This window comes from Ochotona princeps, chromosome 6 (assembly GCF_030435755.1).
Source record: "Ochotona princeps isolate mOchPri1 chromosome 6, mOchPri1.hap1, whole genome shotgun sequence".
Classification (NCBI taxonomy): domain Eukaryota; kingdom Metazoa; phylum Chordata; class Mammalia; order Lagomorpha; family Ochotonidae; genus Ochotona; species Ochotona princeps.
The window spans coordinates 38,816,104-38,843,087 of record NC_080837.1 but is presented as its reverse complement, the minus strand read 5'-3'; the positions used below and the strand labels follow the sequence as shown (position 1 = coordinate 38,843,087).

General features: G+C 40.4%; 1 long non-coding RNA gene across 1 annotated transcript in view; it reads right to left on the bottom strand.

Moving 5' to 3' along the window:
• The window catches only part of LOC131480551 (uncharacterized), a 178,124-nt gene extending 151,434 nt beyond the window's left edge, over positions 1-26,690 (bottom strand). Inside the window, exon 1 of the long non-coding RNA XR_009245622.1 lies at positions 26,627-26,690. This is a non-coding gene — a long non-coding RNA (uncharacterized LOC131480551). The remainder of the gene's footprint in view (positions 1-26,626) is intronic.
• Positions 26,691-26,984: the final 294 nt, after the last annotated feature.

The window sequence follows — 26,984 nt, the reverse complement described above, 5'->3', positions numbered from 1 at the left end:
ATAAAATGAAATGACCGAATTTAGTTGTTTTTGAAGTATTAGTAAGTAGGCGACATGGTTACTCATATTTACAAGGCATCAGGGGAAAAAAGCCCAATTTATGGGCAGATTTTTAGGCATGTTTCATGGTCCTTACAGGCAGAGAATTAATGCTCTAGAAAATCAAATCACCACTTCAATGTTACCTGTTTTGAATTCAGTTTTATTCTAGCTAAAGCCACAATTTATTGAAAAACGTTGTATTTCACAGAGTCTATGCTAGACATTGGGAATACAAAACCCAATAAGGTAGGGTCAGCATTGTGGGGCGGCAGGTTAAGTCACTGATTGCTATGCTGCTATCCCATATCACAGCAGTGGTTATAGTCCCAACTGCTGCCCCTGCAATCAGCCCCCTGTTCTGTGCCTGTTAAAGCAGCAGATGATAGCACAAGGGTTTGGGCCTTGCAGCCACATGGGAGAAGCCCGATGGAGTCCCTGGTTTCTGGCTCCAGTGGATGGAAACAAGAAGAGAGAAGATCTCTTTCTGTCTCTCCCTTTCTCTGCCTTGCAAGTAAGAATTAACAAATCCTTTTTTAAACTCACTAAGGTACAGTCCCTGACTTTTGAACCATCTTCTTAACATGTGTATTTGGAAACCACCAGTAAATGGACCTTAAATCAAGGTTTTAAGACTTAACAGAATATTCTGACTGAGCTTAGCTTTAAAGGATCTAGGACTTCAGATAAACAATGTTATGATTAATCAGCCAATGGTGCCCACTGAATGTTTGTCCTGTGCACATGTGCTGCCTTTAGAGTCTCAGCTCCAGAATTTATATCTTGTTGGATTTAACACACTGCTAATCCCCAGCTAACATAGCCTATCTCTCTCAGGTGAACATCAAACTCAGCAACTTCTTTCTTGCTATTAGTCTTAAATTCAATGTTGGAAAGGATAGTGGCAGGGCCTGTATTGTGTTGTAACCAAAAAAGTGGTTGCCTGTGATGCTGGCATCCCATAAAGGTGCCAGTTTGTGCCCATTGCTCTGCTTCAGATCCAGTTCCCTGCTAATCGTCTGGGAGAAGTAGCAGAAGATGGTTCAATGTCTGGGTCACTGCCTCTCACTCTACCTAAATGAATGACTCTAGCTTTTAAAATAAGTAGGTCAGAAAAGTTAGACATTTCTTAATAGTGGCATGTTTTTTCAGTTACAGCTAATTCATTTGTGGCTCAAGTTTTATACATTGGTTTATCTTCAAAGAACTTAAGATTACTGAATTTGGACTTCCAACATTCTTATACTTGGTGACACTGTCCATGCAAAAGTTCAGCTGTCTGGATTTCTTGGAATCAGCAAAAGCCACAAATAAAATACATAAGTTGGAATTCCTTTGTGGCCACCTTTAGTATAACTTTGTCAGAATAGGAAACAGCGAATGGAGAAAAGAAAATCCTTGATGCTATCTCAGATGTCCAATCACTGTGATAGGCACATCAGTTAATTAGTCATTCAAATGCCAGTTAAATATAAGAATTAGTTATCACCATACAACTCTACTTCCATGAGCTTGACTTTTTAAGATTTTACGTATAAATGAGATCATACAGTATTGGTCTTTCTGTGCCTGGCTAATTTCATTTTGCATAATGTCTTGTGGGTTCATCTAGGCTGTCACAAATGACATAATTTCATAAGTATATACTTTGAAACAACGCATGTTAGACTCCACAAATATATAGATATCATTTATACATAATATAAACAGCTATTATTTATATAATAAATATATTTTTGAATAGTCAATCAGAATTGACCTTGTTGTCATTCAATCCTCATAGATCCGTTCATGATCAACTAAAATTGTGTCTCCTCATCAATCCAGAATCCAAAGTTATATGTTGAATCTCTAAATCCCCAAATGTGACTATTTGGAGATAGAAGCTAATTAAGCTTAATGAGAAATGAGCTCATGAAAGTGAGTTCCTAATGTAACAGTATTAATGCCTTTAAAAGGGAAAAGATGACTAGGGGAAAGATCACAATCCAGAAGATGAACCAGGAAGATAAGGGCTTTCACTACAGCCTGGCTGTGCTGGCTCCCTGATGTTGGGTTTCCAACCTTTCAAACTGTGAGAAAAAAAACATGTCTGTTGTTTAAGCAACCACTTTGTGGTATTTTGTTATGGCAATCCAAGTGGAGTAACATGTTCTATAATCCACAAACTCTTCTAGGAAAGCAGTTAGGGACTTTTTTTCAGGAGGAGTCTGTGAGATTCAAAGCAGGCAGCAGTGCACATAGTGTAAAGTCAGTTATCTCAGGAATTCATTAGCTAAACCACGGTATGCAGCTTCAACCACTGGGGCAGACAGCACACTTTCCCACGAGAATGCCACCATCCACTCTTCTGCCCGGATCAGGACCAGAGAATGAGTCGGTAACATGCTGGAACAAGGGGCCTGCCTCTGTGGTTGCAGGGGTACACCACCACCAGTTCCTGACACATTGCAAACCCTTCGGAATAGCTGCAGCTGTCTCCAGCACAGGTGTATTTGTTTTTTCTATCTCGTGTTCCCACACTGTATTCTCACTGAGTCACCTTTCCTACTCAAAGTTGGTAGAAAATTGAGATAACTGTCCAGATCATTCAACCTACTACTCAGTTACTTGGGGGGGGGGGTGCTTGGATATTTTGGTGATAAAGGAGGAAATCAAGAAACTAAAACAGTGGAGGCTGTGTGTTTCTCAAACCTCTTAGAATGGTCGCATTCTTTCACTCCTTTCAGCATGACTCTAGAATCAGGCCAGTGTAATAAATGTTAATCACTCTGAGAAATACATCAGCAGGTTGAGGCCTGAAAGGCAAGGTGAAGTCCCAATGAACGTACTCTCAAAACGTGACTGTGAATTAATAATCTGAACTTAAGTCCTTGACATTATGTCACTGGCAATATTTAATTTTAGGACATGTGGTTTACACTTATGGTTTGTAACTGATCTGAGTCATCTGTGACATTCAGAGACCTTTGTTTTTCGACGATGGTCTGTAAGAACATAACCTTCCACAATGACTGAATTTAAAAGGTCTCACATGTCCGGATCTTTTTCAAAGTGTAACCCTAGCAAGAGAAAGGACTTTCTGGAATTCCATCCAAACAGAACGGCACAGAAAAAGGACCAACACAACCAGTGTAATTAAACGCTGTTCACATTTTTTCCCATGTTTCACATAAAATAGCAAATAGAGGAATATATAATTTTAATACAAAAAGAAAACTATCTTGACATTTTCCTTCAATGATTATTCTAGTATTTTCCTTGCAAATTTTATATTGCTATACCATAGAATTGTGGGGTATCACTTTTGACAATTGTAGTAAATGTGTTTTTTTTTTTTTTTTAATTGCATCTACCCAGGTGCCCAGAGAGGTATGCGTTCCAGAGTACACATTTCCTTGCTTAGCAAAATAGGACTTTAACATCCTCTACTTAAAATGGCTTGGCATTTCCTCTTTGTGAACTTGTTTGAAAGTAGCATCTTCAAGATTTATTTCTTTTTTGTTAGAAAGGCAGATCAGATTTACAAAGAGGAGACAAAATTTTCTATCCACAGGTTCACTCCTCAAAGGCTGGAGTTGAGTCCCAGCCACACCATTTCTGATTTAGCTCTCTGACAATACAACTAGGAAAGCAACCAAAAACACCCCAAGCGCTTGGGCCCTTGCCCCTACGTGAGAGACCTGGAAGAAGGTCCCAGCTCCTGACTTCAGGCTGGTCCAGCCCTGACCATTGCAGCCATCTGGGGAGTGAACCAGTGGATAAAAGGTTCCTTCTTTCTCTTTTTCACTCTTTCATTCTTCTCTCTAGTTCTGCTTTCCAAATGAATAAAATGTTTCAGTACACATTTTTATATATTGCATATAAAACATATAAATCAACTCTTGAGGACCTCTTACATGGCAAAAATGCAAAGTTACTATCAAAACAAGTTCATATAATAAATGAGTTATAGCCAAAGAAAAACAAGAAAATATCAATGACTAGAAAGCATACATTCAATATTTTGTATTCAGAAATGTGTTAATCTGCTGCAGCTACTCTAATACAGTCTGGGAGTTGGAGGACATTAAATACAGATTTATTTTCTCTTATGGATAACCAAAGTCCCAGATCTGTGTGCCCTAAAATAGAACATCCAGTGAGACTTCTCTACCTCCATGCTGTCCTCCCATGGCCTTTGCTTTGGGCTTGGAAGCAGGTGCTGTGGCCAGTGCATCTTGAGTCTGTTCTGATAAAGACACTAGTCAATTCTATCAGATTAGATTACAGTCATATCATCTGACCGCATTTGACCTTAATTATTTCCTTATATGCTCAGCTGTCAAATACAGCCATATCAGGGGAGCTAGGGTTTCAACATAAGAATTTAGAGGATAATTACAACTCAGTTCACAGTAGAAAGAAAATAGGAAGCAAGCATTGCCTTTCTCCAGGAGTTTACGATCTAGGGGTGGGCTGGGAGTGGGAACAAGCATGAGTCCAGATACAACTGTCGTACCTGACCTGACAGAAACTCGGAGAGGAGTAAAAACCAGATGTCCAAAGATTGTCAGGGTGCAGTCTTAGAAAATTCACTTGAAATTGTTGAGACCAGTTTTGTGAAGAAAATTTTAGATAATCCCGCAAATATAAAACTATATATACTACTTTCATCTTTAGGCAGATTTCAAAAATACTAATCTAGAAGAATTTCACAATGACAATGAAATGATGCCTTTCAAATAAAACTAAATACGACCTATGAAATATAGTTTTTTTAGATTATTAACTTTCATAATAATGTTTAATAGGCACAGGGATTCTCCTCTCCACTCCTGCATCCCCCCATTGTTTCTCCGTATTATTATTATAGTATAGTCTTTCAGCAAAACTTGTAAGTCCAACCTTCTGCTATTTCAGTGTATCACAGCATTACAGGCATAGATAATGGTAGCAAGTCCAGCATCCTATTCATTGGGAGTCCTCCTTTTGTTTGGGAGTAGAGACGCATACTGCAATGTATATCCACTTTGTGGTATTTTAGTCTCTGTTAAACAGTTCATCTTTGAAAATGTATGTGTTTAGGTATATATATGTATAATGTATGTGTGTGCATATATATATATGAACTTCCATTTTTGGAAGTTTCTTGATTTTAATTTATCATCATAAATAAATGAACTCATTTTAAATCAGCTGAATAAGCTCTGCTGATAAAAGCACATTCAAGTCTAAAAAACAGAAGCTCCGGGCCCGGCGCAGTAGCCTAGTTGATGAAGTCCTCAACTTGCATGTGCCGGGAACCCATATGGGTGCCAGTTCTAATCCCAGCAGTCTTGCTTCCCATCCAGCTCCCTGCCTGTGGCCTGGGAAAGCAGTAGAGGACGGCCCAAAGCTTGGGGACCCTGCACCCTTGTGGGAGACCTGGAAGAGGCTCCTGGCTCCTGGCTTAGGATTAGCATGGCTCTGCCATTGTGGCCACTTGAAGAATGAATCATCGGATGGAAGATCTTCCTTTTCTCTCTCCTCCTCTCTGTATATCTGACTTTGCAATACAAAGAAATAAATCTTAAAAAATAAAAGCTCCTTACAATCTTTTATTTTTCTTGTATATAGAGAGACAATATTATTGATGTGGCACTACAGATAGCATTCTGTCTGGGATTTCAAGACCTGCTATATCTCCAGCAACAGATATGCTAGTAGTTAACGGCTGACCAGGAAATCTGCATGCAATGAGTACATGCCTGCTCAAGTATATGCATGTGATGAGCACATGCCTGGTTATTATATTTTAAATTGGATAAATACAAGCTCATTTACCAAAGGGAACACATTAACATTCTGTCTTATACTGAAATCTTGTTAATATCTCATGTTGCCAAAGTGAATTTTGACACTGATTTATACTTAATACATCAGTCTTTGAAAGGCATATTTGCATCAGAAACTGTAAGACAACTCCAAGCATCCATTTATTCCTTCCATAATAATAAATTTCTAATTCCAGCAGAACACTGTAAGCTCCTACAATAATTGCATTTCAGAGCTTCTCTTGCAATTTAGTAAGCCTTTGCAACTAAAATCTTCACCACTGAAATGCATATAGAAATGATGTGTGCAATTTCCAGTTGAGGGTGTTCTGCTAACTAAGCCTCCTCCTGTTAGGTGGACACGAAGGCCTGCATCCTAATAGCTGTCAAGGAGCATGAAATATATTAAGAAGGAAAACCATCTCTGGGGAACAAGAAGCCTGGGTCTGCAGTGCAAAGAATCACTGACTATACTCCCCACCCTTCCCAGAAAAAAATAACTGTTTTCTTATGTGAATTGCATTATTTTGCTGATTTGTTTTGATAATCATGGCCAAATCGAAGGTCAAATCTCAGCCTCTGACTGAGGTGGCAGCTTATCAGTCTGGCATCTCTCAACAAATATAAGCGAATTTATTGCCACACCCTGCTCAGCATGAACCAGGGTTTGAAAAGGGGACAGTGCATAACGAAAAAAGAAAAGAAAAATACAAATTGAAAAGTATTGGACGTGGCAGACCAGAGAGTTTCTCCTAGACAAAGACAACTCAATGCCTGTTCCAACAGCTTTGTTCCTTTGGGGAACCATATTTCATATCAACTTCTTTCACCTGTGGGTTTTTGGTTTATTGACTAATCACTGTCTGAGCCAGAAGGGTCTTGGTGGATCATCACATGCCTACAAAGAGGGCGTGGGGTGAGGGGGGAAAAATGGAGGGGAGGGAGAAAGGGAGGAAGTGGAGAGGAAGGGGGAGAGAGGAGAGAGGAGAGAGGAAGAGAACAGAATACATATCTAATTACCTTAGGAATACGTGCTGCCTGAGGTGACCTTGCCCATCAAGGACCTTGTCTCTGCAGTATGACACCCTAACAGCTTCCATTCTCAAGTACCCGGCAATAGTCTGTCTCTGTCCTCTGGTTGCTGCTAACATTCCCTAATGATCTCTGATATTTGAACCTGTTAGCTTTGGAACAATACCTGCATCAAATGGCCTTTGTTTCTGGCCAACTGTTGCCTTGCACATATAACATCTTGGTGGAATTTGATTCTCAAAACACTAGAACACTCAATTTCTGCCTGCAGTTTACAGTTGTTTGCCAAAGGTCTCGGGAAAGGACTCTACTTGAATAGTATGCAAAATGTTAACTGTAGACCAGCAATAATCCACAAACTATGTGCTATGGTTCTAAGATAAGATAATGACAGAATTTCAGAGTAAGCATTGATGTTTATTCATACAGCAATTTCCGATTGCCTAGCTCATCGTATTACAACAACCTGGTTCTTGTTGCAAGAACTTGACAAACCCCATGAAATACAGGCTGCCTAGTAGTCCGTAAAGTGCTTTACAAAGTGTGATTTCTGAGGTTACTTTGTTGACTGTCACCACATAGTGTTTAAGACTCTGAAAAGGTGTAAAATAGACACCTGCATGTAAACTTTTCTTATAATGGTCTTAAATCGGTCAAACCCATTCAAAGTCTATTTAAACATCACTAACTGTATTAGAAATGAAATTAGTTTCAGTTCCAATTTGCAGACAGAAAATGAACTTTACTCACCATTTTATCGAGACCAAGCCACCCTGATTTCAACTGTAATGGTAACTAAATGATGACAATAAAAAGACTCAAAAAAATTCAAACCAAAACACTGTGCTAGTCTTACTAGTCTTCCTTGAAAGTGCAATCTTCATATACTAAGTTCAATTTTGTAGATATAATCGATGCTTCAGCACTAATAGCAGTGAGAATGATACAAGAGATATATTGAATAATGAATCATTGAAACCTGAGAATACTACAAGAATCATAAGTAAATTGAAAACTAAAATGATCATTTTTAAAAGAAATGATTCATTTAAATACTCCACATAAGCAAATGTATTCTGGGAACTTCTTACAGTATTTAAAAAAATCATTTATTTTATTTGAAAGGCAGATTGATTAATTAATCAATTAATTAATTTATAGTCAGAGAGAGGAGGTCTTCCATCCATTGGTTCACTGCCCAAAAAGCTCAGCTGCTTTGTTTAGACAGCTATGAACCAAGAGCTTCTTCCGGGTTTCCCTTGTGGATGCAGGGTCCCAAGAACTTGGGTCGTCATCCCCTGCCTTCCCAAGCAGTTAGGTGGGAAGTAGAGCAGCCAGGACAATAACATGCACCCAAATGGGATGCCAACACTACAGGGGGCAGGATTAACATGCTCTGCCACCATGTCCACTCTTACATAATGTTTTGCAGTATTGAATCTAATGACTCACATACATTTGCTGAAATATTAAGACTGTATTGAAGATATTAGAGTCACCAAGACAGTCTTTAAGGTGCCTTATAATTCACACAATATTGTTGCTCAGAAACTCACAAATATGGTCAATAATGTGATTTTCATTACCACTGGCAGATAAACAGCTGTTGCTAAGATGCAGAATCCTTTCCTACATGTGTACTTTAAATATGATAATAATGTAAAGGCAGTATTTGTTTCCTAGACCTCCTTTCAAGCACACAATCAACTATACCTATACAGACGACTTCCAAATCCCCATTTAAATTTTATCAGTATATTATGATGAAACAGCTACAATATCTGGGGACATTCTGAAATAGCTGTGACACAATATAAATCAATGTATTACTTCTTTCGTCAAAAATTCCATTACAAAGCAAAACTAAACACACATGTTAGCTGAACTAAAAACCTCATGTAGTTTTATTTACAACGTATGCATAATCAAACGAGCTAAATTTGAGATCAGATTTTTTTCTTTGGAATAATGTTGTATTAGTCATACATGAACTATTGAATAGACCTATTGTGTTTCTTCAAGATAAGAACTAACCTCAACATTCCAAAGGTATGAATTAGTCTGTCACACTCACTTGTTTGGTGACTTTAATATTTAAGAATCTTAATATTTCCATGCAAACAAAAGATGTGACATTGTTTCAATGGCAGATTAGACCAAAAACTTTTAAAAAAATGTTCGAAGCTTGGACACAGATTGCTTCTACAATATAACACTGATACACTCATAATAATAATTAATAATAAAGCAGGTAAAAATCTTGAAGTCACACATCGCCGAAGGTATTAACACATACTAAGGAATTTTGTAGAAAGTTTTGAATTTACCTTCCTAAGAAACTGCATCTTTAACTAACTACTGTAAGATAATTTTTAAAATGTTTTACTGCTAAAGGGTGAAAGATACATTTTGCAACCAAGGTATCACCTGCCCCACTTCACTGATATCTTTTTAATGAACATCATGATACTGTGAATTCTTTAAATTCTGTGAATACATTAAATTCGTTTTCCCATTGATGCCAAAGTAGCTCTGTTAAACTGGATTCCCTCTATAAATATGTTGACCAAGATGGAGAAATATCTTCCGTATCAAAAATGCCACTATCAATCCTAATAGTGCATTCATCAACAAGCAAAAATGGGCATTTTTTAAACTGATTTAGAAACTTCAAAGACAGACATATATGGTAGTCATTAAAAGTGTGCATTTAGTTGCTTAATATGGGAATTTGCTCTTTTTACTCATAACTTCATTAGTTTATACTTGCAGAGACAAAAGTTATGAGTTCATGATGAGTCCCCAGGTTTGTGGATTATAGAACTACAGTGTTTGTGCAAGATAAGAAGTAACCTCAACATTCCAAAGGCATGAATCAGATAGTCTATTGTGGTTATCTGAAGCATAACAATATTTTTAAGTTTTTTTTCTTATATTTAATCTGATTATATTAAAATAACTTATGTTTTAGAAGCTAGTAATTAAATTTTGCTTATATTCAGTTTGCATTTATTAAACAAAATTTTATACGCCTTTTTTACTGAATTGATGTATACATTCTGTGTGGTACTAAAATACAGATCTGTGGAAGATAGGAAAGCCAAAGTACGATCTGGTTCTTCTTCAAAGGTGATGTGAGAAGCACCTGCAGATTGTTTCTAGACCTCCACCAGGAACATTTATAAGCCATCCCCAAATCAGTGTTCTACATTTCTCAGATGATCCCTGCCCAACTAATCCAACCTCTTGCCTAACTTAGGCACAGCACCCTAAAATCAAGGTCAAGTAAATGCAGGCTATATTTGTGACTCATCAAGGTCAAAAACTCAAATGTCACAGAGGCTGGGATAATAAAAGTGAAATGAATGCTGTTCGCTGAGCGACAAGGCACAAAGTAAGAAGGAGCTGGTGGCTCCTCAGTTTCAATTGATGTCCCCACGGAGCAGCACAGCCAGGAGTTGCCAGAGACTCACAGCTCTTTCAAGCTGGAAATCTACTTCTGTAAGCATGGAAATGCACCCATTTATAAAGTTCAGTGGTGGGCATTTGGCACAGACTGAAGATATCACTTGGGGTGACTCCATCTCATTTCACAGAGCCTGGATTTCATCCCAACTCCATATTCATTCGAGACCTTCTGTTAACAAGCACGCATGGAAGGAAAAGGTGATGGCTCAAGGTCTTAGTTTCTGCCATGCATGCTGGAGACCTGGGTGCAATTCTCCATCGCTGTCTACAACCTGGTCCGTGCTCTGCTCTTGTAAATGTTTGGGAGTGAACAGATGAGCAGTTTGTTTCCTTCCCTCTGAATTAAATCTGTCTCCTTTTCAAATAAAATGATATTTTATAATTGACAAGAATAAAGTGTTATCTGTGAGCCAGATACTGCTGAGGAGCTATCTGAGCTCTATACAATATGGACAAGGCATTTTTGAAGTTTCAATCCAAGTTCTTGTCTACTGCAGAGATAGAAACACTAAGCAGAGACAGGTATACTACACAAGGAGAAACAAAGTTTATTTGCAGTAGGGGAGTAAACGTGCATTTATATGCAAGTGTGGGCTGCCTTCCACATAGAAATATAGAACATGGGCCAAAGAACTTCCCGCAAACTAAGGAGACAGGGGAAACCAAAAAACAATACCTGTGTTCGGGAAGTTCTGAGAACACAAGGGCAGAGTGAGAAAGCTATGTAAAGCACCGAGAAGACAGGTGCAGGACCTTCAAGCAAGGATCACCTCCCTTAATTCCCCACACCCAAAGGTTCTCGCTGCATCTTGGGAAAGTGGGTGCTTTAAATGAAAACCAGGCGGGCACGTGGGACAGGGCAGCAGCTATGACTTCCAGCTGGCTCCACAGAATTAACCATGAATGTTCATGACAGTGAAAGTAAAACTAATGAAGAGGCTTTCTTTCCAGTCCAGCCTGCAGGTGAAATTTGTGTTTCCTGGATGGAAAACCGCTGCTGAGGTGATCCAAGTTTACATGAGCATTCGGCTTGCCTAAAGCTCACCACAACAGTCCTCCCACACCAGAGCATGAAACAGATTTCACATGTAGAATCCACACAGGAATTGTTCCATCAGATGGCCTCTGACTCTGAGCAACGGGATAAGGAAGGCATATAGAGAGGTCACAATGACAATAGGAAGGGAAAGGCTTCTTTGGTGGGAGCTGCAGTGAATCTCACATCCACAAGCAGGCAGGAAAGAAATGCCACATTCTCCCTCAACCCTGGCTGGAAGGAGGCTTTTGTGTGGTCAACTCAGAGATACTGATATTTTAAAAGCTTTTGTTGTTGTTGTTGTTTATTAATTTGAAAGGCCAATTACAGAGGAAAGGGAGAGAGAAAAAGGGGGCATCTTTCATCAGCTGGTTCACACTCAAATAGCCATAATGGCCAGAGCTGGGTTAGCCTGAAGCCAGAAACAAGGAGCTTCCTCTAGGTGCCCTACATGGGTGGCAGGGGTTCAGACATTTTGGGTCATCTACTGATACTTCTCCTAGATCATTAGCAGGGAGCTAGGTTAAAAGTGGAAAAGCCAGGTCTCAGCCTAGCACACTTGGGGGACTGTGATGCTGTAGGCAGTGAATTTTATCCACTGTGTCATGGCACCAGCCCTGATGTTTGTTCTTGACACTGGGAGCTTGGTTCACACAGGAGTCAGCTGAACCCCATGATACTATGAGCTATGTTGACATTGTTCTAAACTAACTTTGGCAGGCCAGTAGAGGCAGTGTTAAATCACACATGTATAGCTTCTATGGCCATAATCACTCTCAGAAAGAGAAAACTGGGGATTGCTTTACAGGGATGTCACATGACTTTCCCAACTGATGTTTATGAATAAAGGGTTTATAGTGCCGTATAAACACTGGATCGCATTATTCTTCCACAGGGCTTTCATGAACAAGATAAAAAGGAATTCTCTCTGCCTCCTAGGGCCATTCCCAGCCCTTTCTCCTTTTGTCTGCCACGTCTATAAACTATAAGATATCTGCCCTGTGATTCCAGAGATAGCCTCTTCCATTAGGACGCATTATTATTCATCGTCTATGGTAAGAACTCACTTTAGGTCCAAATTCCCTATGAGCGAAGGGAGTGTCCTATCAAATCTAGCTCAGTGCAGCAATGATCTCATTATCTAGTGGGAGAGATGCCTCATTCACTGGGAGGAACAAGAGGTCTGGGACACAGGCTGTGGTTTGCATTCCAGAGGGGCTCTCACTGTCTACAACAATGACTTTTGTTTCTGTGCTGGACTGCCTGCCATTTTCCCACCAAATAGCTCCCAATTCTGTGTCCACAAGATCTCCAAAACCCAATGCAGAAGAATGGAGCCCTCGATTTAGAAACTGTCTCTGGTTTTAGGGAGCAAAGCCAACATCTCGGCCTTCTCTGACTTCTCACTGCACTTTCTGCATGGGTCAAAAGTTTGGCACTTGATTCTATTCAATTTAGCATGTAGTTTATGGCTTTGCTATTGCATGCTTTTCTTTGGTTGATGGTGTGTGGGTTTATTTTGGGGGGGGAATTATTTTTGCCTGATAACATAGTAAATCACTGCACAGCAAAAACCACATACATATCACAGTGCTAGACGCAACAGAAGGCAATAAATTCCCATTGAGTTTCCAGGTTCATGTTCCAATGTGCCACACACATGATGATGTTCAACACGACATTTAGCTTTCTGTCTCTTTTGCTGCTGGTAAGTCATGAGCTTCCACACTGAATTTCTGATGGGAAAGGCCTGATATTCCTAAGACTTCAGCGTGGGTGCGTCCTGAGGGAGCACATTCTAACAAGAAGCAAGAGTCTGGGTGTATAGCAACCATGACTCATTGTCAAATCCATGTGGGAGCCTGGGTGGCTAAAATCTCATGTGAAAAATATTTCATATTTCCCCCAGCTGTAGGCAACTGCCTAGGCTGCCTTGTACCTAGGCAAATGTTACACTACTGGGAGAGAAGCAGACAATAGCTGGTAGGCATTCTGGGCCTGGTTAATGCCAATGTTGTGTTAACTATACCAGTATGCCAGTATAGTTGCCTGTTCTATTTTTTAATGTGTGAAGAAGGTGGGAAACACTGGGTAGGACATGTCACCCTGGCCCCAGGGCAAGAGGAATGAATAAAAGGGTTCTGGGGACCTAATAGAGTAAGAACAGCTGAGAGCATATGTGACAGGGGAAGAATGACTTCTGGGGGCTTCCACAGACCAGGTCACTACACTTACAGATAGGTGAGGGAGCCGAGACATAGTGATTTTGAGGGGGAAAACCAGAGGGCACGTCTGGGTCAAGTCAAGGCACTCGCCCACATGGAAGACCTGGGTTGGGCTAAATAGCATCACCCACTGCCTACTGTCACAATTAAAATCTGGGGTTGAGGAGGCATGCCTGGCAGGGCTAGGCCATAGTACCCAGCTTCAAGTGTCAGCAGGGGGTGGGCCAGGTCAGGCTGGGCTGCAGCACCCACAAGTATAAGAGAGAACAAGATGTGGTCTGACCTTAGAGTGCATGTATCCGAACTGGGCCTCAACAGTTGCTGATATCTGTGCAGTGGACAGCATGACCAGATGCACATGGGAAACATGACAGACAGCTCACGCAGGCCAGTGAGGGGCATCAACCACCTTGTCAGAGGATGGAAAACAGAATAGGTTGAACAATTACAGACAAGCATATCCCTGGGTCTGTGGCTGCACTAAGATGAACTTGGTCAGCCAACAGACATTGAAAAGATTTTCTCAACTCTGGAACAATGAAACCAACAACTTATCAGAACGACCAAAGCCACTTAAGTAACCCGTCGGAACACTCTTTCCCACATCAGGGTTTCTAAGGCGTCATTGATGACTGTTCCCTCAAACCCAGGTGCTGATGAAATCATGGGATGGATGTTAGGCCTAGCAGTTAAGTCCCACAGTGGAGTACTTGGGTTTGATACATGGCTCCAAATCCTGATTCCAGCTTCCTACTCCCTCCAGACCTTGAAAAGAGCAATGATGTCTCAGTTGATGGGTTCCATGGTTCCACCACTATCCATATAGGAAACTGGGACTGAGTTCCTGGATCCCATCCTAGCCCACCCAAACCATTATGGACATTTGGAGATTAAATCAATGGAAACTCTCTCTCTCTCTCACTCTCTCTCTCTCTCTCTCTCTCTCTCTTAAAACTCCCTCAATTGCCTTAAATGTGATTGAAACCTATAGTCAGGGGTGGGAATGCCAACCTGTGATTCTCCACTGCCCTGATGGGCATGAAAGTCTACCATCTGGTGTGCTGAGGCACACAGGCCCAGGAAACACTGCTCACTGTTCATCTCCAGAACCACATTTCCAGTGCCACAGCCCTGTGGCCCTGGTGGTATGCAACCATGGGTTATGTATAGCATAGCTTAGCCTTCTATTTCAAATGATCATTTATTACTTCCAATACATGGAAACATTGTATTGACTCCTGAAACAAAATTAAGTGATTTAAAAAAACATGAATATATCTTGTACAGATATGGACAAGAATAGAATTTCATGCATAGTAAAATAACATGCATCTTTCTTTGATAAAATGAAGAAAACAATAGTCCATCTAATTCAAAATAATCCTAAAAGAAAAACGTTCAGATTGCATTGAGTGATACACTCCTGCATCTTTACCTGGCTCATGCTGGATAACAGCTCCTGATCGTGTCTCCCCTTCTATGCCATCCCATCAAAAAGAGAGATCAGTTCTAACAGGCACAATGGCCTAGACTCTGAGTAGGTATCCATGCTCTATTCTTGTTCACACATACTTCGTTACACATCGGATCTTTAAAGCTCATTATCCCTCCTCCACCCATTTCTCATTAAAAGGAGAAGATCCAGCAGTTGATTTATGAATGTCTATTATATAATACATACTTATGGCAAATGTGTGCTGACTTTTCACCAACTTTGTACCCACGACCTAGTGGAAGCTGCACCTGTTACTCAGGTTGGAGAACTGAACATAGTAGCTTGTATTAGCGGCAACCATATTTTCTCAAAAAGCAGAAAGAGCCAATCTAAATCTGAAAAGCAGTTTGAAGGTTTCATGTTTGTTATGAAAGATGGAGTGAAAGATTTATTACTTTCCTTTTTCCCTCTCAAAAAAAAGTCAATGGTCATCAGGTGTTTAAATGAGAACAAAGACAGCTGGAGAATGAGATGAAGGTAAATATTTGAAATAACGTGTCACTGCATCTTATATAATGGATCTGCAGTCTTTGAAATCCAACAACTTTCATATCTACAGGTTGGCTTGTTTTTTTCTTATTTGTCCTTGTGAGGTAAGTCTCTTTTCAGTTGTCAGCCACCAAAGCTTTGGCAAATACAAGAACACAGCGGGGCACTGCGCCAACATGATCTCAGAAATATTTACACATTGCTGTCCAGACCATGATATAACTCAGTTTCTATACTGCTATACTTTCTTTCAGTTAATATTCCAACGTGTCCCTCAAGGATGTGGTAAGTGCTGGTTTCAGATAGAAAAAAAAAACCAAGACAAATATTAGTGAGCTACATGGAGGTCTGACTTTCCATGACAACATTGTTTCCCAGCACTGATACCTGGCATGTATCTCCAGAGATGTTGATTTCACGGATGGGACGTGCAGCTTGGGCTCTGCTGACAGCCCTTTCCCACAGTGATCGCATTAGGAAGATAGGATTGAGAAATACTGTGTTAGAGAATTATCAGAATGGCTGAAATAGTATTTGCAACATGATAAAATTTTCCTGATGAATTCATTGCATGGCATGAAGAGTTAGACCTATAGAGACACAGAGTAGGTACGATAATAAAAGCTAAATAATGGAAGAAGAAACGTCTGTACACCCCAGCCCGGATTCTGCAGAAGGAAGAAAAAAAAAACACAGGGATAGGAGAGAATATCAGTGGCCAAGTGAAGCTACCAGAAGTTTAGCAAACATGAAGAGTGTCGCAAGGCAGCTCTCCCTCTGCCTGTCATACTTGAGGCAACACTTGGAAGGCACTTCACTCCTCCCCACCTCTGGAACATGGAACTAGGTTGATGGAAGATGTCAGAGAAGCCTCTCAGCAGGCAGCCTCAACTTCCTGGGGCTCAGAGCATCCCTTCCCTCCAGAGGTCCCCAATTTTTTTTTTTTCTCAGACAGATTGGCAAGGCTCACCCACATTGCAGCAGGTAGACAAATGCACCACCCTCACCTTCCACGTGTTAACCACTTCTCCTTTTTTATTTTTTCAAGATTTGTCTATTTTTATTGCATAGTCAGATGTACAGAGAGGAGGAGAGACAGAGAGGAAGATCTTCCATCTGTTGATTCACTCCCCAAATGGCCTCAATAGCCGAAGTCATGCCAATCCAAAGCCAGGAGTCAGGAGCTTCTTCCACGTCTCCCATGTGGGTACAGGGTCTGAAGGCTTTGGGTCATCCTGGACTGCTTTCCCAGGGCACAAGCAGGGAGCTGGATGGGACGTGGGACCACCAGGGTTAGAACTGGTGCCCATGTGGGATCCTGTCTTGTGCAAGGTAAGGAGTTAAGCCACTAGGCTACGGTGCTAGGCCCTCTCCTCACTTCTTGTTGAAGAGAAGTACTCTGAACCACTCAAGGACAGCTGAAGTCCTAGGACAGGCTGGAGAAAATAGATGCAATAGAGGGAAATTGCTCTGTGCTCCCAGCAACCTTCAGAAATGAGGCAGCAAGGAGCAGGGCGCCTGCTGTGTGACATGTGTGAGCAGGAGCACATCAATGACCACCAGGTGAGGAACCCAAGGAGCCGTTGATATCAATGGCTGCTAGGATCTCAGAATTTTCTGGGTTAGGTAACTCGCTGATAATGACACATAATTTAATGTGAATATCTTACCACTGGCATTTAATGGCCATGTGTCATATGACTATAGATATTATTAAGCTTGTTCCATCTGTTAATTTAAAAAGCTTGGGTCAGGTATCCAGGAAGGTTTATATTTCCTTGAAGCATCAGTGTAGAAGCTTGGCTTCAGATTTCCAGGTCAGGGGGAAGTCTGTTTTTTCTATCTTTAAGGCAAGGTCTCTGACCAGGGTAAAGTCAGCATTTATCCCCTAAAAACTATAAAATTGTGTATAGTTGTAAAAAGTAACTATTTGGGGGTTTTGACAACTAACATAACACACACACACACACACACAGAGCAATTGGTGAGAATTCATTCATGAAAAGCTGATGAATGGAATGTTGCTAGAAGCTGCAGCCCCATGTCCTGTGGTTCCTGTCTGGCCATCACACCAGGAGCTTCACTGTGGGAGAGGCTCACCTGCACTCAGTGATACTATCACCAGAGAAACCAAACAGCCTGGCCCGCCTCACACACTCAGCAGCAGGAAGCACTCAGGATTGGGGTTAATGTCAGACTGACAGACCAGCCTGACACTTAATGGAATATCCTAGAATGATCACCGTAGGGGGCTCAGTTCAGACCCCAGGCAGACTGGCAGAGATTACAAACACACCTGTGATAGTCCAGTAAATAATCAAATTCCAAGAGAAATTTGGAACCTGTCTCCTCCTGCTCCCTGTACCCCCACATGCAGCAGCAGGTGGTAGCACTGCTGACTTGAGGCTCTGTGTGCCACCTCCAGGCAGTCACATGCTACCTCTAGGCAGTCACTGGACAGCCACTAAGTTAAGCAGATACAGTCAGGATGACTGATGATGACAGCAAGAATTGAAAACCAAAGAAGAAAGACATCTGCCTGGCACTGTGGAGGAGGAACTCTGTAGATTAAGCCCAGACAATATTGCTAAAACAACAGCCACAACAAAAGAACAACCCCTTTGGGAGGGACACCTAGAATGCAGAGTTTTACTATATTATGTTGTTTAAGACAACTGTAGTTTTTCACTAAATTATGGTAGGACAGACACAGAAAGCAGATGCTATGATCTATATTTGGGGAAGTATTAATCAATAGAAACTTTGTGAGTGAGCCCTGGTGTTGAAGTTAACACTTAAGCAAATGATCATGGAGGATGCTGTTGCAGTATAGCACAAAGCCAAAATCTGATTGCTCCATCTCCCATCCAGCTCCTGTTAATGGCGTGAGAGAAGCAGACCTATCCATACTCGTCACAGGAGAAGAGTGGAGAAGAAAAAAAATATTGAAGGAATAATAATCAAGCATTGTAAGCACATAATACATTTTGAAAAAATTACGAACAAACATCCTGAAAATATACAGATGAACAAAACATGGAGGTACAGCAATACAAAACACAGCAGACTTTTCAGGAGAAACAAGCTAATATTATTTCATTTTTGAAAAACTTATCAATCTAGAATTCTGTTTACCCAGTAAACTTTATATCAAATTGTAATGTTTTCCAAAACAAAGAGGAAACAATATTTTCATACAAAATAAACCAGTAGGCCCACACTGTAAAACATGCTAGACCAACTTCTTCACGCTGAGGTAAAACGGTATTGACTAAAAAAAGCAATAGCTTGTTTCTACAGAAACATTTAAAGCACACTGTAAATGACAAATAAGCAGGTGAATGCATACCATTGCAGTTTTGTATTTTCTCTGAAAGGTATATGCTCAAGTGTTTAGGTCCATTTTACTCACCTAACATATCAGGGAGGACTTCCTCAACCCTGGCTTTGGCCTGACCAGACAGCTAGGAGATCCCTCTTCCAGTCCCTCTCTCTCCTTTCTCCCCCTCTTCTTCATCCCTCTCTCTTCCCCTCCCTGTCCTTCACTCGGCCTTAAAAAAAAAGATTTATTTATTTTTCTTGGAGAGTAAACACAGAGTATTAGAGAGATATCTTCCATCTGCTGGTTCACTTACCAAATGTCCACTATGGCTGGGACTGGACCAGGCCAAAGCCAGGAGCCAGAAGCTTCTTTCTGGTCTCCGACTGGCAGGTGGTAGCTTTACCCACTAGGCCATAACAAAAACCCAAACTCAAATAAATAAAATAAATATTTAAAACTCACAACAGAGATTGACTTTGGGGGTGAGGATAGGAGATCATATATTCTATGTGGATGCTTTAGGCCTTAAATGCAATGGACACTTTTTTTCAAAATTGGGACCAGCATTGTGGCACAGGGGGTATAGCCACTGCCTGCAATGCTGACATCCCATATGAGTGCCGGTTTAAGTCCTAAACATTCTGCTTTTGACCAGCTCCTGCTAACAGCCTGTGAAAAGCACAAAATGGTCCAAGTGCATGAGCACCCGCACCCACAAGGGAACCCCAGAAGCAGCTTCTGGCTTTGGTCCAGTACTGGCCATTGCAGCCACTTGGAGAGCGAATCAACAGATAGAAGATCTCTGTTTCTCTCTCTCATCTAACTTTTCCAAATAAATGTTTTTAAATAAACAAAAGTGTCCAAACAAAGCTGTGTATTTAATTATATTTAAATACTGTACTTTTACACAGCTCAAAGAAATTTTTTAAAAATCCTCTCATGTCTGTTGAGCTACTGAAACTTGAGAGTTGGAGGGGGGCTCAGAGTGACTGGAAAGGATTTAAAAACTACAGATATTCAAACAACTAAGAAATTAGCCAATTATCCCAACTAAACTAGGAGTTTAGCAAAGGAACTGAGACTATCTTTGGTTGGTAATGTGCTGTGGAAGCAGGGACTAGAATGAAGTGACAAGAATAGTCATTTTGGTGAAGTGACCACTGTTTCTGCAATTTTCAGACTAAACTCAAAGTTCTGCTGACATGTGGCTGGCGACATATGCGAGCAGAGCATCTCCTGACACGCTTCTGTCTCTATAGTCAACCTCCCTGCCGGGCAGCTTTGTCATCAGCATATTCTAAAATGCAACACTGAAAAACTTTAGAATACGGGATAAAAACTTTCCATGTTTAAAACAAAAAATATATTCTGAATGATTGGATTAAGGAAGATTAAGCGAAATGGTTAGTAATATGGGCTGAAAATGTGATACTCTGATGTTTAAATCTTAGTTGTGTGGTGTGGTGTTAGCTGTGGCAGTTAGGAAATCTGATTACAGCACCTGTGTTTCCTACTGGGCTGTCTGAGCTTTAAAGCTGTTTCTGCTCCTGACTCCAGTTTCCCTCTGTTGCTGGGAGGTAGCAGGTGAACGATAAAGTAGCTGGACAAGACCTGCATTGAGTCCCCAGCCTACTCTTTGCCAGATGCTATTAGTCTTTTAGAAAATGAAGCAGTGATGAAAGCAAGTGTTCCCTCTCTCTCTCCATCCTCCTCATTCCCTTCCTCTAAAATAAGAACGAACTTAAAAAATGATCCTAGCTCTACCTTGTAGGTGTGTTCCCCGACGTAAGTTATTCAACCTCTTCATTCATAACCACTTCTCTCAAGAATGTTGCAAACATTGAATTTGATGATATATCTGAGGTACTTAGTAAAACTACTGGTGGATAATAATGTTTTGGTAACTGGTAGGTGATATTTTTCAATTATTAGAAATGGAAAAGAGTGAGGGAGATACAATTCTCTCAATGTCTGGTTTTTATCTCAAAAATTTAAAATGATTGAGCTGCTTATGTCATATACACAGAGCAGTCATATCAAGTCCATATAAAAAAGTACCCTTTTATCTTTTTATAACTGTAATTTGTAATGTATCTTTCTATTAATAATGGAATATTCTTTATGCCTTTAAAAGCCTGGTGAGCAAAATGCCCCCAAAAGAATGGGGAATAAGAACAGAGAAATGGCTTTCCATAGCCAACCAGCCTAGAATCTCATGTGCTAACCACTGGGTGTGAGCTGGCCTTACCAAGGAGCATGACCCTGGCCAAGAGCAGTTCCTGGCAGAGGAAGCTGCCAGCCATCAGCACCTAGAGGAAAGAAGGACCTACTGAGACTCCAGTGGGTCATCGGTGCCTCCATGCCCCAGTCTTGGAGAATCTAAACCTCTCCCTGAGACCAATGATAGCTTAATGGTTGGACTGCCAAAGCTGCTGAATCACACAGAAAACCTAGCTACTCTCAAGCCTCTCTGGCGTCCGTTCTTGTTACTGTCTTGAGCTTGTCTGTGATTCCCCAGGAGGTTTGAATTTTTTCCTCTCTGAACCAAACAGCAAACATCCTTCTCTCTACAAGGTTCAGTGAGCAGTGCTCTTAGAAAGGACAATGTCATCCCAGAACACGCACCGACGCCTTCAGAGGATCCAGCGTGTGCTTCTTAGCTACTTTAGAATACTTCCTGAAACTGAGAAACTACAGTCTCCACTTTAGGATTTTTAATCTAAAGCACTCTTTGTTGACACAGCTGAGAGTTAATGTGTGAGTGAGGGTGGGCTGCACAGAGTGCCTCCATGGGCAAAATAGACTTTTCTGATGCTGAACTGCAATGTAACAAATCTCTCCATATTCCTGACACCATGGAATGATGTGGGGTCTGTGGAACGAAGCCTGTGAAGGTGGTTAACTCAGTTCTCCACCAGAGTGAACAGCACAGCCTGTCCACCTCTGGTATGTGAGAGCAGTGCCCAAACAGGAACACAGACAGTTGTTTTGTCCCAGAAAACAGCTGCTGTGGCATTTCTGCGGTTAGATATTTGGGGGAGAACTGATAAAGTGCAGAAAATAGAATAAAGTGAAGAAATAAAGAAAGAGAGAAGGATCATCTAGATGGGGACAGGGGAAGGTGAAGCATGCAAGTTGGATTTTCCACTTCTTGGTCAACAAAAAACACATCAATTTGAACTCAGATGTTGAAAAAGGGAAGTGGCCTAGAATGACTACTCCCCTGTTAGGACAGACTTGGTCCCATGTGCAATCTCAGTGTGCGGGGATGTGAAGATAATGGTTGTGGTAGGGGTGATGGTGGTGGAAGCAGAAGAGGAGGCAAAACAAAAAAATAAAGCAAGGATTAACAGTCAAAGCCACACGCAGCACAGGAAATAGAGGAAGTCTGCCTCAAGATTCCATCCACTAATTCCTGTAGCTTTTTCTACTGGAAAAGTTCCTAAAATGTACAGCTTTCTACTAAAAAAATAAACAAGACAAACAAAAAATCCAAGGCCTTCATGAAATGAAAACACAAGGTGAAAATATCATTTTTAGTAGAAAAATACGGTGCCTAAAGTGAGATTTGCTTCAAGTCACATCTTGGTCAGTTAATATCTGCTTTGCTTTGGCTTCATCATTCATCCCCTGAAGCCTTCTCTATGACAGGAGGCCCTGAGAGTTACAATAAAAATCAATCACCATGAATGACAGTGCTTTGTACTCCATGAGAGGTTAAACAAATTTAGTACTAAATTGTAGTTGAAATAATGCACTCATCTGGCCAGCTTTTAAAACGGAGACTAAAATCAGCCCAGAAGCTTCACTTTTACTTAACTTTGTTGGAAGCCACTTGAAAGGGGACATTTCAGCTATTTTTTTTCTTTTGAATCTGAGTTTTTAAATAATATTTCCTACCTTAGACACTAAATAAACAGGTAAACTTTTTAATGTTAGTCATTTAATTTTTAAAAATTGGTTTTATTTATTTTGAAAGGCAGAGTTATGAAGAGTGAGGGAGAGGCAGAGGGACAAAATGAAGAGACAGAAACATTATCGATCCAGTGGTCAACTTCCCAAATGGCCTCATCAGCCAGGGCTGGACCAGGCCGAAATCAGGAGCTTAATTCAGGCCTCCCACATGGGTACAGGGAACCAAGTACTTGGGCTCCAGGCTTGTTTAGTAGGGAGCTAGATCTAAAGTGGAGCAGCCAGAACTCAAACTTGTACCCACATGGGATGCTGTTCCTGCAGGTAGCAGCTTAACCATATATGCCACAATGGCAGACCCAAGCTTTCATATATATATATGGGTCTGCGTGGTGGATAGTGAGATAATCCTCTGCCTGCCAGTGCTGGCATCCCACATGGATGCTTTTTCATGTCCTGGCTGCTCATTTTCCATCTAGTTCCCTGCTTATGGCCTGGTAAAGCAGCAGAGGATCACTCAAGTCCTTGGCCCTGTGTCCATGTGAGCAGTATAGTAAAATCTCTTGGCTCCTGGCTTTGGATCAGCTCAGCTCCTACTCATTGCTGAAATTTGGGGAGTGAACCAGTGGGTGGAAGACCTCTGCCTCTGCTCTCTCTGTAAAACTCTGCCTTTCAAATAAAATTAAGTCTTTAAGAGTATATATATACTCTTATTCATATATATATGAATATATATATGAATATATATATAACATCTTAAAGATCTTAAAGTTACTAACGATAATTGTGACAATACTAGATGCTGTTATTCTTCATTCAACTACTTTTGAATCACAAAAAAAAATTTTAAGAGGTCCAGTATTTGTTATTATGACAAATGTATGTGATTATTTCAACTCTTTCATAATCTGTCTTTAGTAGACTCGAAAACATCTGCTAACTCAAAGATCCTATTTCTGCCACATGATGTATAGAACACTTCATTACAGTCATTGTATTGTAGTTATTCAGCTTGACATCTCTAGAGAATCCAAACAGATAAATAGCTTCACATTTTGTCTCTCAATTGAGCTTTCCCTTTATTAGACTTTGAGCAGTACCTCGGGCAAGTAAACAACTACTTTACATCCAGGAATATGTAGATACATGGGTTCTACAGTCCTCTAGTTCACCCTTTGCTTAGGCATTCATCATTTTTCCCAGATCCAGAATGGAGTACTCATGTGCTGACGTAGTTAAATGGTTAATCCAAAAAAAAAATTCTGTTTTCCTACCACTCTCTTGATTCACTGGATATTTCTGGAAAGCCTTTAGGAGAGTGTGTCTCCATAAAGATAACATCCAGATGATTAATATATCAAAAATAAAAAGGCAAAAGTATTGCGCACATGGATCCATTGTAAAACAAGTGGGACATCTGGATACCATAAGGTTGATTTTTCATTTGCCAAAAAAATGTCTCTTAGTTTTTTCTGTTACAGAAGCATAAACCAGGAGACACTGTTAAACTCATTCACACTTCAGAACAACACTCTATTTTCCAGATCGACGCTTGACTTGTGTTTTAAGTGAAACGTTAACAACTATGGAAGGTTTCGTATACTCACTGCTGAAAATTCAAAGGAATGATAAGTCATGGTCACTATACTGTTAAACTCATACCATATAACCTTTTCAACACTTTGGAAGGGTGATTTATTTAAAGACAGCATGTCAGAGAGAGAGAGAGACAGAGACAATAAAAGTGAAAGCTTTCAATTTCCCAAAAACGATTGGGACTGGAACAGGTCTCCCACATGGTTGGCAGGAACCCAAGTACATGGGCCATTTTTCTACCTCCCAGGTGCATTAGCAAGAATCTGGAGTGGAAAAAAACTGGGATTCAACCCCAGGGACTCTGAGACAGGATGCAAGTATCCCAAGAGGTCACTGAACCCACTGCATTGTAACACTTGTGTCCAAGGTAACTGTTAATCGCAAAAGGGTATTTCTTTCCAAAGCGAATAGAGTCCAGGAATATTTTATTTTCCAACATTATGGACTATTCTCAGAATTTTTAAAAAAGCAAAATAATTTTAAAAACTGCTAAGATTCTAAATAAACTGAAAAACCAATTTGTATGGCAGACTAAAGATTGACCAAAGTATTTTTCCTCTCCCAGGGCTGTTTATTTTTGGTCCATGTCTCTGTCTCATGATGCTTGAAGACTCCTTGATGTCATTCTGAGACAGTGGTGTGCATCTGATTTTCTTTTCAAGTAGCTTACTTGATGCAGAGCAGCATATTTTGCTATTAGGTCAGGTCTGATGAGGCAACCCTTGGAGATAGTCCATTTGCAGTTAATAACTCCGGGAAATAAGCATTAGCTAGCAGCAAGCCCTTTCATGCTTGCATGAGGGTGCTTAAGCCTTTGTCTTTGTTTTTTGACATGCTCCCTCACCTCCAATTCTCAACCTATCAAAATATTTTGAACTATGTACAAACATCACGCCGTTTTTACAGTTCTCGGAAATTCCACAGACAGAATGAAATAATCTTGATCCTGCATTTTTCGTACCATACCACTTGTTCCTCTGCTGTGTACATATCTGTTCTCTTGCTATGGTTGTTCATGCCAAACTTATATCCCCTTTAAGAAACATTCACAATACTTCTGAATATTTCATAGAAATAGGACAGATGAAACTATGACTTGAACTACGTTATTTTGGCTCTGATAAATATGTAATCTTTGTTCAAAAAGGTTAAATCACAACTTCCGATCCACTACCTCACTTTGATAATTTCCCAGAGAAATGTCTCTTTTATTTTGTTACATGTATCGTGAGCTTGCTTAATTTTCTCGCTTAATGGGGACACTGCTGAGACCAAAAAAACTCCCCATTTCTAAGAATTGCCCATAGCTCAGGGAAATCAAACAGCACTTTTCCTCTATACACACCAGAAACCCAAAGGCAAGTCTCTAGCACCGATGGATAGCAATTTAGAGATGTCTGTATTGTTTTAGGTGCCTAGCTATGACAAACAGATGGCCACACTCTGTACCTTCCACAGTGAATTCGCTCTGTAGGTGTTGAACAGTCTCTCAGAATTCTGACTCTTCATGAAGTCAGACTCTAACCAAACTCACAGAAACAGTACAGAGAAGATAAACATACTGAAAAATACACGAGTGGTTTGTCTTATCATAAACTTTTCAAAACACAGGGATATGTAAAATCTACACAGTAAATGGAGCAGAGACAAAACTTTCCCCATCCCCATTATTCTTGCCATTCCCAGAACTACTCACAAATAAGCAACCAATTGGTTCATATTTCCAAAATGAAGGTTAAAGTAGAATTTTCATGAAATGGATTCATGTAACATTTTGTTCTAATATGGGTTACTGCAAGATCGTAAGACAGTTTTAGTACAAATTCCAAACAGAAAAGTAGGAATACATTTCCTAGTCTAGCCTATTCATCCTAATTTTCTAGGGTAAGTAAGGAGAGGCAGGCAAGGAATGAGTCAATTCTTGTGCCCATTCAGGAAAAACCCTGATATGCACTGTTGAGAATTACTCAAATACGTGTAATAGGTAGCTTATGGCAAGAACCTGATGAAAAGACACAAGAGACATAAGATCCTTTGTTACCTTCTAGCACAGGATATCTTCAGAAACAAGAACAGGAATAAAGCCAACTGACATTGGGTCTACTGTGCCCAGGTGCCACATTCTCCAAGAGCGGGTGTCTAATGAATACAGGGCATTTGACAGCAGGGGAGGGGGAGGGTGTATCAGCACAAAAGTTTCAAGGAATAGAAACATACTTGAATCTACTTCTTTCCCAGTTGCTTGGCTATCATTTCTTTCTTTCTTCATAGGATCAGCACCTGTAAGCACAATACTGGAAATGAGAACACAGTACTGCATTGGATAGCTTCTTTTTCAGATCGAAGTTTGTTATCCTACAAATCATGTGAATGTTGCTATTATTTTCCTCTAAATTATTAGACAATACATAAAGAACATGCCCACTTTGCTGCCTGTTTATATTCTTTGGAATTATTTACAGGCATCAGAAGAACAGTCCGTTTTTCTTTAAGAAAGCCCTGCAACTTTTATCCCAGTCAATCATTCAGTATTGAATGGCTTAGGAATAGTAGAGGGCACACAAACATACATCCT